Source organism: Glycine soja, chromosome 11 (assembly GCF_004193775.1).
Source record: "Glycine soja cultivar W05 chromosome 11, ASM419377v2, whole genome shotgun sequence".
Lineage (NCBI taxonomy): Eukaryota > Viridiplantae > Streptophyta > Magnoliopsida > Fabales > Fabaceae > Glycine > Glycine soja.
The window spans coordinates 30147975-30158678 of record NC_041012.1 but is presented as its reverse complement, the minus strand read 5'-3'; the positions used below and the strand labels follow the sequence as shown (position 1 = coordinate 30158678).

Below are 10704 nucleotides of genomic sequence, written 5' to 3'. Positions count from 1 at the left end.
GACTTTACATTCAAAGACGGTTATTAGCTAATAACCGTCTTTGAATCTAAACGCTGACACAGCATACAAAGACGGTTATTAATGTAAACTCTAACACAACATTCAAAGACGGTTATTTACTAATAACCGTCTTTGAAAGGTTCCTATATTCAAAGACGATTGTTATAATAACCGTCGTAAAAACTAATTTCATTTTAACGATGTTTTAAACAATGACGGTTATTAACCGTCGTTAAATGTACTTATTAACCGTCATAAAAAGCCCTTTTTTTAGTAGTGAATTCTGCTAAGCAGAATTAAAAATAAATAATAAAAATATAAATTATGAGTTATGGTAAATAACAAAATTAAAAATAAATAAATTATAAATTCTTCTAAATAACAACATTATTTAATAAATAAATTATGAATTAATAACAAAATCATCAATAAATAAATTATAAAGCCAGCTCAGTGACAAAATTACAACAGAATTATAAATAAATAAATTATAAATTCTCCTAAGTAACAAAATTTTTATTCTCAATTATTTGAAAATATCTGAAGTTTGACGTATGAATTTATTTATGAAATTATCACTACAGAACATATAAAAAACAAAATCAAAACCTAAAAAGATTAGCTCAAGATTTCAACTTCTATTGGAAAATACCTAAATAAACAACAAAATTAAGGTTTCTTAAGACATACACATAGCAGCGGCTCACATCAAGAATCGGAATAGCCTATACTACAATAACGACAGAAAACTAATGAGTCAAAGTCAAAAATATCAAGAAATTCACAAGAAATGTTATAATTAAATATGAAGAAACAAAAACGAGCTAGAATCCAACCAAAGCAAAACATGGGCATATACTCCAAATAAAAATTCAAGGAGAAAACACAACGAAAAGATGAAAAAATTTAGAATATAAAAATAAAAATATTATATTTATCATGATGATTAAGAAACTGGGTGCTTGAATTAAATTGGACAGGTAATTTCAAAAATAACAAAATAGAGAAAGAAAATGATAAATAACGAAGTAGAAAATATGATTTAATATAAAGATAATAGCGTAAAAAACTAAATTTGAGGAAGAAGATATGATTAATTCTCTCAAAATAACATAGAAAGAACCTAAAAATGACGAAAGAAGAAAATATGATTTTTGAAAATGCAATAGAGAAAGAACCTAATAGAAACTAACAATAAGGAAGACGAAAATATAATTTCTGAAAGAACCTGATAGAGTCAAAAAGCTAAAACTCATCATGTATCGAAAAGCAAAAACCCAATGCATACTTTTATAAGTAATCACAGTCTAAAGGTAAAATAAAAAAAATATAAAAAAATCATAAATTATGATAAACATATACATAATAAATTATAAACAATAAAAAATAATTAAAACATTATTTGGGCCAAGCCCAATCCAATATTGGGTCACCAAGTCAAATAAATAGCTTACTTACATAAAAATGAATGCACTTGCTATTTGCATAATATTTCTAAGTATACTATTTCACTTTTTTTTTTCTCTTATTACCAAGTATACAATTTTAAATCCTATGTTTTGCTCCTTATTTGTTACTTTTTAAATCCTATTTTTTTTTTTATCATATCTTTGTTATAAAGGTTGAACCTCTTTATTCATTATATTTTAATCCTTTTTTATGTAATACCACATTTTTCATAAAATTTATTTGTGACATTGTATATTTCCTCCATGTGATGCTACATTTCAATGTACATCCATGGTTGGCTTCACATATTATATAGTATACATAATACTCTTTTTTTACACAAGAAAAAATTGTGTGACAATAATCATAAATCAAAGTTGTTGAATTACATTAGTTGTCTTTTCACGTTTTATCCATTGGGAATTTTAGATATAGGATATTAGTTTATCAATATCTAGCATCAAAATCTACCATTAGTAACTATTGTAGCTCGTCAAGAAAGATTTGATGACTATCCCAAATTACTTTTCAAAATAACATATCTCAATCCCAAAAAGTAGTTTCTAGAACTTTGTGTTAAATGTGTTAAAACATAGTTTTGAAAATTACTTTCTAGAACTTATATATGGTTTTCTAGAAAAAATACTTTCCATAATTATGTGTATTTTATTAAAACATAATTCTTAAAATTACTTTTTGGAATTGATGTAAATTGTTTTAGAAAGAATAGTCCAAAATTATGTTTTAACAAATAAAATGATATAAATATAATATATACAATAAAGAGAAGGGAGGAGTATACTTAGCCAACATTGTGTGTTGAAATTGCAAGTATTAAGGCAAAATTGTAAAATGTAATGCATTTACCATAATTATTTAATAAAATAAAAAAAATCTATTGATAGTTTAAAATTATAATTGAATTTGAAAGAGGTTTTTATGCAATTCTAAATATCTGCATGTTAATTACCTGTTTTGGTAATTAAATTCTTTGCATTATTGGAAACAATGTGTTAAAGCCTTCTAGCTAAAGAATGGTGATATCAACTCTCATTTATTCCCTTCATTTGCTTCAACAAGGATAAGGATGAATTCTATAGAATCTTTAACCCATGAAGATGGCAATGAGGTTGCAAACCATATTGATCTTTGTGATATTGCAAAATTTTATTTCAATAACATGTATGTTGCTTCCAGTGTGGACATTGATCCAATAATAAACTCAATTCCTTCTTATACCTCATCTGCTAATAATATTACTTTAATTGCTCCTTTCTCCATTGAAGAATTTAAGGATGCCCTTTTTTCCATGTTTTCTAACCAATTCCCTAGCCCTGATGGGTTAAACCCAACTTTCTACAAAAGATTTTGGAATCTTTATGGCCTTGATATTTTTTCAGTAGCTACATCTTGGCTTGAACAAGATTTTATCCTAGTACAAGAAAACCAAAATTCCATTGTCCTTATCCCCAAAATAAATAATCCGAAAATCATGACAGACTATAGAATAGTCTCCCATTGCAACATCTTGTACAAGATCATCTCTAAAACCTTAGCCAGTAGACTTAAACCACTCCTCCATAAATGTATATCTAATAAACAATCTTCTTTGGTTGAATGCAAATCCATTCTTAATAATGCATTGATTTCCTCTGAATTTATTCACCATAAGAGATGGAAAACAAAAGGCAAGACAAGTGACATGGATTTCAAAATCAACATCAGCAAAGAATTTGATAGAACCTACTGGAGTTATCTTTTGCAAGTGATGGATAAAATGAGATTTCACATGAAATAGATAGGCTGGATAAAGCTTTGTTTGGAAACTATAAACTACCAAGTCAAAATAATGGGGACCATGCAGGACCAATCTCTCCTCGAAGAGAACTAAGATAAAGTGACTCAGTGCCACCCTACCTTTACATTCTTTGCATAGAGGGGTGCTCCTCTCTCCTTAAAAAACCTAAGTGTAAGGGAGATATTCATGGTATAAAGGTGTGCAAAGGGGCCTCTGTCTTCTCACACCTTTTATTTGTTTGACGATTGTTTTCTATTTTGCATGGCATCAGAGAAATAAGCAACTACACTCACTCAAATCCTTGATACCTATGGAAGGGCTTTTGACCAAATGATTAATTTAGACAAGTCATAAAATTTTTTCAGCACCAACACTCAACAATATTTGACGCAAACAATCATGTTTCTTTTGGGTGCCTCTACAACCATAGGGTCTAGAAAATACTTAGGCCTCCCTTCTATCATAGGCAAATGAAATAAAGAAATTTTCAGTTGTCTAAAGGATCGAATTTTGGAATGCATCAATCACTACTCGAGAAAGTATCTTTCCAAAGCTAGTAATAAGGAAGTTCTAATTAGGAAATCCCTTCATATTGCATGAGTATCCACTTGCTTCCAACCACACTAGAGGATGAGATTTAAATGATGCTGAATTTATTTTGGTGGGGATCCAAAGGTGCATCAACAAGAGGAATAAACTGGCTCAATTGGGACAAGCTTTCCATGAAGAAGAAGTTTGGAGGTATAGGATTTTGTAATCTCCACAGATTCAACCTAGTCATGTTAGGAAAGCAGGGTTGGAATTTGATTAATAACCCATTGTCATACCCTAATTTCTTTCGGGGACCATTGTTTGTCGACATGCGACCTTCGTTTGACCACCTCAAAATGTTTTACACCCATCGTTGTGGAATCCGTAAAGTTTTGAGATGTTTCGGGAAGAAACCGGTCAAAAACACAAAAACGAGAGTGTATTTACCAAAGTGGGGGTGTGTGTAAATAAACTGTTACACTTTAATTTCATCTGAGGACCATTGTTGATCGCTTCGGAAGGCTTAACACTCATCGCGGTAGAATCTGTAAAGTTTCGTGAGATTTTGGAAAGAAAACAGCCAAAAACACAAAAATGGGGGGTGAACTTATCAAGATAGGGATGTAAATAGCAATTCGAATCTAGGCCTTTTCGAAACATTTTGGAAGTTGGGTTGCTTAAGGATGAAGCAACTGGGCGGCAAGCTCCTCCACGTTTTGTTGAAAAATGGTTTCCAGGGCTTCCGTGACTTTTGTAATGCTTCCGTAAAATTTCCGAAAACCTTGGGTAAGCATATTTCACTTAATATTGGCGAAAGGGAAGAGAAAAAAAGATGAAAATCAAATCCAAAACACTTCAATAAGGCTTCCATAACTTTTCCGTAAAGTACGAAAAGGGGGTGAACTTAGTAATTAGGGTGCGCTTAGAAATCTTCCTCAAGAAGCCTCTGGGCGGCAAGCACCTCCCTTTATCCCTATAAATAGGGGAGGGGGGCTGTTTCAAAAATGTTCATGACCCCTAGGCTATGCATTTCGTCTATTTTGGGTAAAAAACACGTTTCCGTGAAGAAAAATCGAGTCGAAGTGCTTCCGTAACGCTTCCGAGATGTTTCCGTGAGCAAATCTGTGAAGATTTTCTTCCGTTCTTCGTTCGTTCTTCGTTCTTCAACCGTTAAGTGTTTGAATCCGAGACTTTCAACTCATTTCTTGTTTTGTTTGTTTTCATCTTCATCTCATTCACTTTTGATTTTCTTTTCTTTCGTTTTTAACGTGCTTTAATCGTTTATTTAAGCCCTTTTCTCACCTAATAAATGATAAAATGAATTTCAACCGATCATTTGTGTTGTAATCTTGTTTAATCACTGTTAAAACAAAATCTAACCAATCGTTCACGTTGTAACCTCGGTTAAAAAAAAAGCAAAATAATAATAAAATAATCAAAATATCTTTAAAAAATAATAATAATAAAATAATCAAGAAAAAATCAATCGGACGTTTTTTCTTTGAAAGTTTCCTTGAATTAATTGACTAATAACCAAAGTGAAACCAAGGCTAAAATCAACTCACAAATCAAGCTTTGTCCGCAAAAATCACTTGAAACCGTTTTAAAGTCCAACACCTTAAATGGTCCTCTTTGCTTTTATCGGTTAACATGGACCGTTCAAAAGTATAAAATCAACATATAACTTTGCCGCTTTTGCAAGAACTACGTAGGTCTGATTTCCTCATCGCAATTGAGGATACGTAGGAGCAAAACCCCCCCTTTTGTCGACCACCCCAAGAGATCGTTAATGGTCCAATGCCTTAACGTTTCTCTCCTTTCAAAAACCAATAGATCGTTAATGGTCCGACGCCTTAACGTTTCTCTCCTTTCAAAAACCAAGAGATTGTTAATGGTCCAACGCCTTAACATTTCTCTCCTTTAAAAAATCTAGAGATCGTTACTGGTCCAACGCCTTAACGTTTCTCTCCTTTCAAAACCAAGAGATTGTTAATGGTCCAACGCCTTAACGTTTCTCTCATTTCCAAAAATCAAAAGATCGTTTAATGGTCCAACGCCTTAAACAACTTTTGTTTGGTTAAAATATATCTTGCAAAAAAAAGATAAAAACAACTTAACCAATGTTTAGTTCTAAAAGAACTACGTAGGTCTGATTTTCTCATCGCAATTGAGGATACGTAGGAGTGAGGGAAACACCCTTGTCGACCACAAAAAGATAAAAAATACAAAAAGACCCATAAAAAGCGAAAAAACATAAAAAAAGGGAAAAATACATTTTGAAGTCATATTTGCACACTTGATTAAATGCTGTCGTCCCTTGTGACAGATGCGTGGGGTGCTAATACCTTCCCCGTGCGTAAAAACAACTCCCGAACCTTTCACACTTAAAGTTCGTAGACCACACCTTTTCTGATTTTTCTGACGTTTATCTCAAATAAACATTGGTGGCGACTCCGCGTGCCTTCCTCTCTTGGAAGACGCTCCCATGAGCCTCGCGTCGCCCTCCCGCCGAAGGGTAGGTTACGACACCCACATACTACAATTTATAAAATTCTCAAAAATAAATATTATCCAAATGTTGGATTCTTAGATGCCAAACTAGGGAATAAACCAAGCTATACATCGTATAGTATTTTTGCTTCACATATATTGGTCGAGGAAAGCATTTAGTGCAGAAAAAGTGATGGTAGCTCTATAAACGTTTGGACCCAACCTTGGGTGTGAGCATCAACAAGCCCATATATCACTTCATCAACCCTGCTCGATCTTGATGATCTTAAAGTCAGTTCACTCATCGACAACCAACAACGATGTTGGCGTCAAGATGTTCTACAACTAATTTTCAATGACAACGACCAATGAAATTTTGCTTCCCTCCCCCTGTTGAACAACAAAGTCAATGATAAAATCTTATGGAGATTAACTGCAAATGGTGAGTACAACGTCAAATCATCTTACCACAATGTCATGGAAACAATTGTCCAAAATAACAACTTAAAGGTAGCTAAAAATTGGGAAAACCTTATCTGGAAATTACAAGTCCAACCCAAGGTAAAACATTTCTTATAGCGTGTTCTTAGAAATTGTCTTCCTACTCGTGTTAGGCTCCAGACCAAGTGAAATGTGTGCCCTTCTACTTGTTATTGTCATGAAAATTTTGAGAATGACTTACACATGTTTTTTGGTTGTGAACATGTCCAAAGTTGTTGGACTTTGTAGTTTAATTAAGCCAAAATTCTATCAGGTTGAACCCACAATCAAGCTTACATTTAAGCTCTTAGAAACCAATAATTGAGTAATTCCATTCTCCAATCAAGAATTGCTATGGTTCTGTGGTGTATTTGGAAAAGGCAAAATGTAAAACTAAGGAATTAGGTAGACACTACTCCAAACATCTCAATCTCTATCTTTATGCAATTCCTCCTCAAATGGAGCCATGCTCAAAAGTTCTCTTAACTACCAAGAGAATTTTAAATAGCTTATGCACACTCGCGATGGACAAAATCACAAAGGAAGTACTTGAACATCTCAATCTCTATCATTTTGCATTGGTCTCTGTCTACGCATTGAGGAAGGAACATTTTTTAAGGCATAAACTATGCAAGATTCAGGAAGTCTAAAAGCAAAGGAAGCGAAAGCATATGCCTTACACCGTGCTATAAAATGGGCACAAGAGTTAAACATCTCAAAGGTTTTTTTAAGAATGATTGTATGGCATTGGTTGATAATCGGCAAGCAAATCAACATGGTTCTTCTTAATACCACATGATACTTCTTGAATGTAGAACAAGGATGATAGTTATTCCAAACTCAATGGTGAGTTTTGCTAAGAGACAAGCAAATCAAGTAGCTTATTCCCTTGCAATGACTTCTCGGTTTAATGCTCGTATCCTTGAGTATGATTGCATTCCAAAATGTATCTTGTCTTTAATTCATAATGAAATGAAATAATCTCGCTTCTCTTAAAAAATCAAAAATTTCTCTGGATGTCTGAATCTATAATAAGTTTATGAGATATGCACTGAATTTTCATTAACATCACACTCAAAGCTCATAAGTTTCCACATGTGAGTGTCATTTGATGTGATTTTTTAAATATGCGAGTTTTCTAACATTTCCAAATGTGCACTTAGTTGTTGTCAATTTTTCTTCTGCATGATTTTAACAATTTATAATATTTTAACAAAGACATGGATCATGCTCGCTTATCCAAATATTATTTTATTTTGGAGGTTTTATTGGTTAAGCTAGTTATAAGTTGTAGATGATTTTAATTTTGAAACATTAGGTATAAATCTTTAATCACCTTAAATATAACTTTTAAAACAATTATTGATTTTTTAATTATATAATAATCTTAAATTAAATGACATTTAAAAAATTCTTACACAAAAGTAAATTCTAATTAATTTAATTGTTATTCGGCTTGGATATTATGTGCAATTTTACAAATTCAATAATTAAAAGAATGGCTTAACCCATAAACAAGATGAGCTAAATTGAAGCCTCAAACTCAACATGCAGATTGTACTTAAAATAGTAACATACAATTTTATCTAGTAATTGAATAAATCAATTAAAATTAATCTTTATTACTTTTTAAAATTCAATCATACAAAAATAAAATAGTAATTGCTTCCATTTGCTTACTTCCTTGTTCTAATTTTTTTTTCTATCACTAGTAAGCTTTCTTTGCTTTCTAGAACTAACTTTCAGCTATATAGCCTGATCGACTTTGGGAATTTGTTAGTTTAGCAATTTTGTTGTATCAAACATTGTGCCTTTGGGCTTTTGTCTATTGAAAAGGCACTAGACTATACAATCTTTAGAGTGATTCAATAATCAGATAACTAAAAACAAGTTAATTTTAAGATAATATAATCTTCCATTTCCTTAGTATTAGAAGTGTTTGGTAGGATGAAAATAGGCCAAACAGTTCGTGAGGGGGTCATGTCTTACCTAAATTTGGCATTTTTGATAGGGCTATTATTAAACAAACCTCATTGTTTGCTAAGTTAACCCCCTTTTTTGTTATTAAATTTGTTAGTACCAATTATACCCTTTAACCTTGTTTATACACCCCCAACAGAAGCGTGTTTCTCTACCTTGCAAACTGATTTGGGAGGAGAATTTAATCCGTTAGCACATTTTTTGGTTGATTGTGATTTAATCACAAAATTGTTTGCCCTCACACCCATCATTAAAATGGGGTGGTGGAAAGAAAACAAACACATGTGGTTGAACTTTGTCTTACCTTTTCACATCATGCCTCCTTGCCTTTAAAGTTTTGGAACTTTGTCTTTCTCACTTTTGTTTACCTCATAAAAAAATTTCCCGAAGCCTCTCTTAACTTTTACATACCTTATCATGTTTTCTTTAAGCAATCTCATGATTACAATTTTTTAAAAACCTTTGGTTACTCTTGTTTATTCTTCTTCTGGGATGGTGAAAGTTCATCAATGCCCGAACTGATATAGGTTAAATATTCTTACTCAAATTATGAACCCTGAACCTCTTTGCGCCACCAAATACTCATCCTATATGCAAACTAGATCCAAGTCAGGTATTCATTTACTTAGTATTAATCCTTCACTTCTTCTAACTCGTTGTGAACCAAAGAATGTGAAACATGCCTTGACTTATCCAAACTGGTTGTCATCTATGCAACTAGATTGTGAAGCATTGATGAAGAATCATACTTGGAAACTAGTACCTCTTTCATCTAATTGGAAGGCCAGTGGGTATTTAGGATGACAAAAATGCAAATGGTTCAATAAATAAGTATAAAGCTCCTCTAGTTGCCACTGGAATGAATCAAGTCCAAGGGTTTGATTTTTCATAAACCTTTTCTCTAGTAGTAAAACCAATTACTATTAGACTTATTTTTACTTTAGCCATTTAAAATCAGTGGGATCTTGCTCAATTAGATTTGAATAATGTTTTTCTGAATGGCTTACTTAATGAGACTCTTTACTGGTCTCAGGCTCCTGATTTTCAACAATCTAATACTTCTTTAGAGTGCAAAGTGAATAAGCTTTGTACGGCCTTAAGCAGGCCCCCAAACAATGGTTTGAAAGACTCCAATCTACTATCTTCAGTTTGATTTTGTGGCAAGAAAGTGTTATCCCTCTCTTTTCATTTACAAGACTGCTTTTCAAACTACTAATCTCTTAGTCTATGTATATGATATCATCATTAATGGTAGCTCTTCTTAGTTGATTCAACACCTTACCACTCAGCTCAACTCAAAATTTTCTCTTAAACAACTTGGTCAACTAGATTGCTTTCTTGGCATTGAGGTTAAATCTCTTTCTAACTAGTTCTTACTTCTCACTCATAACATGTATACAATGGATTTACTACAGAAAACTAATATGATAGAAGCTTAGTTAATCTATCTCCTCCATTGGCCTTCAATTGTAAACTTACTAAAATAGACTCAAATCTCTTCACAAATCCCACTTTATACAAGTCCCTAGTGGGTGCTTTACAATACTTGACCATCACTAGACCTGAGATCAGTTACTCTATGAATAAGGTTTGCCAATTTATGGCCAATCCTTTAAAGTCACACTGAACTACAATGAAAACAATCTTAAGGTACATGAAAGGTACAATTTTGCATGGTCTTCATCTTAAAGTTGTTGTTTTAGGTCAACCTTACTCTATTCAAGCCCTTTGTGATGCAAACTGGGCATCAAATGTTGATCACTAAAGGTGAATTTCAGGTTTTGCCATATATTTGGGCCTTTATCATATATCTTCGTGGACCTGCATGATCAAGTACAAAGGAAAAATATCGTAGTTTGGCATAAACTACTATAGAATTATCCTGGATTCAGACTGTGTTTAATGAGTTGTAAGTTTCCTTCAACACACCCATTGTATTATGTGACAACCAAAGTGTTGTTGCTCTTGCCCACTAA

General features: G+C 32.5%; 1 non-coding gene across 1 annotated transcript; it reads right to left on the bottom strand.

Moving 5' to 3' along the window:
- Positions 1-494: 494 nt before the first annotated feature.
- LOC114377732 lies at positions 495-587 on the bottom strand. Its single transcript, XR_003659170.1, has one exon. It is a non-coding gene; the product is annotated as a small nucleolar RNA R64/Z200 family (small nucleolar RNA).
- Positions 588-10704: the final 10117 nt, after the last annotated feature.